We start from the raw sequence: 5863 nt of genomic DNA on the forward strand, positions 1-5863 counted from the left end.
TCTCCGGATCTAGCCCCCCACGCCGTTGCCTGAGGTCCCTTCGGCCCTGACCCACTGTTGCCCGCAGACTCCCAGCCCCCTCCTTTCGCCTCCTCCCCTGAGCAGCCGGTGGGCCTGGCCTTGGGGCCACAGATCTACCCTTCTCCTTGGTCCCCCTTTTTCTCCAGCAGCGCCCACCCTTTGGCTTCTCTGCTCCTACTTTTGCCCTTTGGATCCACCGCGGCCTGGGCACAACCTTTACTCCGCTCAGGGATGATCCCTACACACTGTCAGTTTGGGCTTGATTTAAGGGGTCTTACAGCAGGAAAGCCGGTAGGTCTGCCAGGGAAAGTGGAGGGAGGGGGAGAAGAAGGAGAGGGCAGAGAGGTAGGCCTGATTTGCTAAGAGAGCCCTGCCTTCTGAGATGCAGAGGACGGAGGCTGGCCTGACCCTCTTCTTTCTAGAGTTGGCCACACAGAATGGGGTCTGGAAGCTACCAGGCTTACTGTTTGTCAGAGGCATTATGGGCATTTAGGGGGAGGGCCTCCAGAAGGCTGAGCGTGGATCTGGGAGCACCCTGCTTCCCATGCCCTCCAAAAAGTAGCCTTTAAGGGCCAAGAGTACAAGGATGGAGGTGACTGAGAACCCTGAGTTTCCCTTGAGTCCAGGGAAAAGGCCAATAGAGGAGAAAAGGGACAATTTCTGAAGACTGAAGTGCAATTTCCAATAGTTTCTTGTATTTACTGCTCAACCACGTTACTTGCCCCAAGAAAAGGAGGGAAGGGAGGAGTAGATGGTTGCCTCTGTTTTCCTTTCTTCCAAAGCTTTCTGTCTTTTTCTCTCTCCTGGGTCTACTTTAGTTGCACCCAAGGAAAGTGGCCCCTCCTAGGGCACTTTCTTCAAGCCTGCTCAAGACCAGAAGCAGCATAATTAAAGGGACACCGGAAAAGAGACACTTGGGGGTGGATGGATGGTTAGCATGGGCTGTGGTATCCAGTCTTCTCTTCCCAATGGCCAACTGTCTCTACATTTGACTGTACAGTAGTATTCCGGCTCTGTGGATAGGGTTCAGCCGTGGTTTGGGGAGCTGAGCTCTGGTTGTCAGAAGAGGACTGGTAGGAAGAAGCGTGCAGCCTCCTGGGAATGGGAGACCAAAGGAACTTGAGGAGGAAGGAAGATGCCCTCCCCTGGGCATCTGCCCTCTGCCACTCCAACATTAGTGCAGATGTGTCTATGAGGAACTGGAATGACTAATAGGTTTGCTGTCGTCCCTCTTGGGAGTCAGAGACTGATCCTGGGCCAGATTCTGAAGCTGCACTCACCCCATACACACGCGGACACCCACACAACTAGTGTGGCTCACACCTCCAAGTCACCTGCTCCTTTCTCAAGGGGCTAGATTACCACAGCCAGCTAGGCTGGGTTTATGCCCACCCTCCTAGGCCTGGCAGTGGGAGGTGCCTGTGCCTGTGGCCCAAGACAGAGCCAAACTTCTCTTGTGTAAGGATGTGGGGGGTGGAGGGGCCTTTAGCGGCGGTGGGGCTCATTAGGCAGAGCGGGGTGCCGAGAGGTGCGCGCCGCCGGCCTCCGAGGCTGCCTTTGAGCCGACCGGGCGGCTTCATTAAGCGGCGCTAACAAGGCGTACAAATGCCGGGCCCAGCAGCTTTCTTGCAATGCCGGGGCCTTAGCAGGGCGCCAGGCTAATGAGGGTCACTCAAAGGGGCTGATCAAATATTCAAATTTCCTCGCACGCCGGGAACTTTTATGCACGGAGAAAGTTGAGGCAACTGAGCCATGTTTACGGTCCGGGGCGACAATTGCTTGGAACGCCGGTCCCCGGAGGCTAAGACGGGGGCGGGGGCTCTGGGAGGGAGCGGTTGTTGTTGTTGTTGTTGTTTTTCAAAGGAAAGTAATCGGGGTCCTTGAAGGGTTTCGTGGCCTCCCCGCCAGTGCGCTGCGCCCTCCCTGGCGGTCCGCGCCAAGCGCCAGAGTTTGAGGCTTGCGGGGAGGCCAGACCGAGGGCCACCGGGCCAGCCCCACCTCCCGACGTCCTGGGGGCCGGAAGGGGCGGTCCCCCGCCTCCCCGCGAACCTTCCCTGGCCTTCTGAGCCGGCTGTTCGGAGATGGGCGAGTCTGAGTGGGTGCAACGACCCCAGCCCTCCGTATCCTCTCCCAGAGGCCTGCAGACCCCTGTAACCGGAAACAAGCAAGTCTCCGGCACATCTCCTGTTTGAGACTGTCCCAGTGCTGGAGTTGGGACTGACATTTGTAAACAAATGCCCAGTAGATCCTGATACCACAACACTCTCCAGTCCAACCGCCCTCTTTTCTCCTGGCACCACCTGAATATTGTATTTCCGGAGGCCTCGACCGAAGCGGGAACCATGGCGACAATTTTGGTCTGCACAGGTGACCTCGGTCTGTACCAGTCCCAAGTCCCAGATTCACCAAGTCCCAGATATCAGAATCTCAGCAGCCAGAGGGCAAGGGAGGGACCTAGAAGTCCCGCAGGCTGACCTACCCCTCGGACCTCATCACTATGACTAACTCGGGGTTTAGGCATCTTTCAGCCCCTGCACAGGAGTCCCCAAGGGTCACTTTCTGGCCCTGGAGCTGCCCAATGGCTTGGTCCCGAGACGTGTGAGAAAGGCCGCCTGGGTCCTGGAACCTGAGTTCCCTCTGTTCTTATCCCCATTCCCCAGAGCCCAGCAATTTGGGAGGAGCAGCCCTGATGCTCTACAGACGTCCTCCCCGCCCAAACACCCTTGGCACCCCTACACCCAGAACCTGAGCAGCCTGCGCTTCAAGCCCGCCGTCGGCGCCGAGGACCGGCCGCCCCGCCTCCCCTCTCAGCTTTGTGGACTCTCAACTTACTGACTTCAGGCGCCGTGCGTAGGGCTTCGGGCTAGGGCCGAGAGGCGCTGGCGGTGGAGGGCCGCGAGGTGGGCGAATTGGGCGCTGCGAACTGGGCTCTGCGGGGAGGCGAAGACAGCCGGGGGCTGCTGCCAGCCCGGCAGCGCGAAGCCGAGGGCCGGAGCACAAAGCTGCGCGCTCGCCGCCGCCCTCCTCCCGGGTTTGCGCTCCTGGATCGCGGCCGCCACCCAACAGGCGGGGTGCAGGTTCCGCAGGCTCCCCAGTAGAGGCTGGGGTATCACGGAGCGTAGTCTCTGCGCGAATTTCCTCAGTTAGCCCTTCAAGCGAGGATTTTCAATTTCGGTGCTTTCAGCAAAGCCTGCGGCACCTGCCCAGCCTCCCTCCCCGGCTGGCACCAAAGCGACGGGGAGAGGCCGGGTCGCCCACACCCGGAGGCGGGGGGTTGAGGGAATAGGGAGGGACCGGCCCGGTTCATTCGCCTGCCCGGCGCCTGGGTCCCCAGGTCCGGGGGATGTAGTTTCGGGGTCACGAGCTGCTTTCAAAAAGTTGAACACAATATTCGGAAACCCACCCGTAGGAATTCTCCCCCCACACGCGGCACAATACCCACTCCCCTCCCCTTTTTCATTCCTGCCTCCCCTGCTTCCTCCTCCTGCCCCTTCCCCCCCCACCACCTTTCAGTCTATAATCCTTCCCCTACTAGAGAACGGCATTAGGAAGAAAAGATGAAGTGTCTGTTTTTGTGTCCCAACCTTTGGGCTTTTTCTGGGCCTGCAGCGAACGACCGCCCAGAGCTTCACAGCTGAGGGGGAAAAGAACTCACGGTCTGGAGGAAGATACAGTATAGGACAGAAGAGACCCTCAAAGTGGGGCTTGTTGAATCTTCCCCTTAGGGGGATATTTCTCCGCCCAGTCAGGGATTCCAACCCGCCTTTAGGGCAGAGGGAGCTAAACCCTACACAGAGTCTCCAGAGCAGCTGGAGTCAAGGCCTGAACTGGGCCTGAGCTCCGGTTTAGGGGCTGGGATTGTCGCAGCCCTAGTCACGTTAGTCCTATGTAAATTCTCCCTAAATCTCTTTCTCTCTCCTCCCTCATTGAGATCTCCAAAGTGGTGTGGATCGGCGCCGCTCCTGCAGATCTGCATCGGAATGCAGAAAAGATCTTTTTTTTTTTTTTTAAAGTTTTGAATTCCTCAATGATTTTTCTTCTGGAAAGGCAGCTTAGGATAATTATTTCAGCTTTATTGAGGGCAGATTAGTTGAAGTCTGAGCGCTGCGTTTCAATACACGTTGTACACGGGCCGACAATGTGGGCATTGTTGGCTACTGTGTGTGAATCCATTCAACATATACACTTTTTAACACCAAACCGAGTCCTGTCTAAATATACACAGTGCTAGGGAAAGACGTCTCTGACCCGACAAATCTGCGTAAATCACACTTCCATAGTTACAGAAGCCTCACAAAGGAAGACCAGCTCAAGATGCTGATTACATCTTCTTAAATGCAACATACCTAGGGATAAACACCCAGGCCTAGCCTGGGGGCTTCGGGCCGTCTGGAGGGAGGGAAGGTGGGAAGGTCCTCTGTGTTGTGGACATTTTGGGGTCTGATTTAGGCTTGCTGGGTTACTTTTCCTACAGAGAAATTAAGCAGTTCATTATTATTATTTACAATATGAGCAAACAGGCAATTTTCAGGCCTTCTCTGCTTTTTCAGGTGGCCTCCAAAGTTTCAGTGTCCTCTTGGGGCTGGCGGGTAGGCCCAAAGGTCTTTCTGGTGTGTGCGGAAAACCTGCATCTTTCTGACTCCCTGGGGTACAGCAGGCCAAGTTTCTGTGCCTGGGCAGCTCCTCCACAACCCCCGGAGGCACATGAAGTGTGTGAGGGGGCACAAAGAGTCAGGCTGCTTTTTAACATGAAAAGAAGTGTACAGTTGTTTCTTTTATTTTAAAATACAAAGCCATGGAAGGAATCAAGGCTCCTTGGCTCGGAGCAGAGTAAAGAGAATTCCAACTGATGGGGAAGTTGGGGTGAATTTAGCCTGTAGGCACAGGCCAAAGAGGCCAGACCAGCCTACTCCATCCTGGACTCTGGCCTCAGACTCCCTTGTGCCAAATGCACCTCTCCCCAAAAAAATCTGGGATTCCCATGGCCTGCTGAGCCAGGGTTGATGTTTGGTGGGCCCTATGATCTCATCTCCTTTCTTCTTTGCCACTATTAATGCTCACATAGGCAGGAAGAGTATGCCCCATGTACACACCGTGTGCAAACCTTGCCAGCTCGGTTGGCCCTTATCCTCTCTTTGCAAGCAGGCCACACCTTGTCCTGAGGCCCATAGGAGCTCCTTGCCTTCCAACAAAATTCCCCTTGTCATCTCATCCAACTACTCTGTGCCCCTGGCTTTTCGAATTTCTGGCTCAACTTCTTTGGGGTAGAGGAAGAAGGAGAAAGAGGGAGAGCCAGAGAAAAGGAGAGGAAAGAGGAGAAGTGATGAGGGAGAGAAGGGGAAGTGGCGAGATTAAGAGTTGCAAAGATTTTTAAAAAATTCTTTCTCCCCCTTCTTCCTCCTTCCCTTCTCTCCCCCTCCCCCCCCCATTCTGGCTAAGTGGTAAAACCGTCCTTACGTTCTCTGTATTGATTGGCAGGGCTGACAGTGATTGGCAGCGGTTGCCTTGGCAACGCCACAACGACACGCCGCAGACCAATAGAAAAGCGAAACAAAATGTTTCAATGCTGCACTCACTGTGGATTTAGGGGAGATATGATGAGGCTGTTGTCATTAGGGCGATTGCTGTGGAATCGCTGAATCTTGACTCGGCGGTGGTTGGCTCTCGCTCTCCTCTCTCCCTCTCCCTCTCTGTCTCGGGCTCGCTCTCTGCGCGCGCGCGCCGGGCCGCTCTCCTTCCTCCCTCTCTATGTGGCTGCGCGGGTGTGTGTGTGTGTGGATGTGTGTGGGGTGTGGGTGTCCCTCACGTCCTTCCTCCTCCCCCTCCTCCTGCTCCCCCCTCC

At 55.8% G+C, this 5863-nt stretch overlaps 1 long non-coding RNA gene across 2 annotated transcripts in view; it reads right to left on the reverse strand.

Moving 5' to 3' along the window:
• Positions 1 to 5749, reverse strand: part of LOC117286160 — a 34255-nt gene extending 28506 nt beyond the window's left edge. Inside the window, exon 1 of one of the 2 annotated variants that reach the window (XR_004517321.1) lies at positions 5598 to 5749. This is a non-coding gene — a long non-coding RNA (uncharacterized LOC117286160). Of the gene's footprint in view, positions 1 to 2853; positions 3274 to 5597 lie in introns of those variants that run through there. The other variant, XR_004517319.1, reaches the window with a different exon arrangement.
• Positions 5750 to 5863: the final 114 nt, after the last annotated feature.

Source organism: Fukomys damarensis, unplaced genomic scaffold (assembly GCF_012274545.1).
Source record: "Fukomys damarensis isolate Sample0158 unplaced genomic scaffold, DMR_v1.0_HiC HiC_scaffold_2, whole genome shotgun sequence".
Taxonomy (NCBI): domain Eukaryota; kingdom Metazoa; phylum Chordata; class Mammalia; order Rodentia; family Bathyergidae; genus Fukomys; species Fukomys damarensis.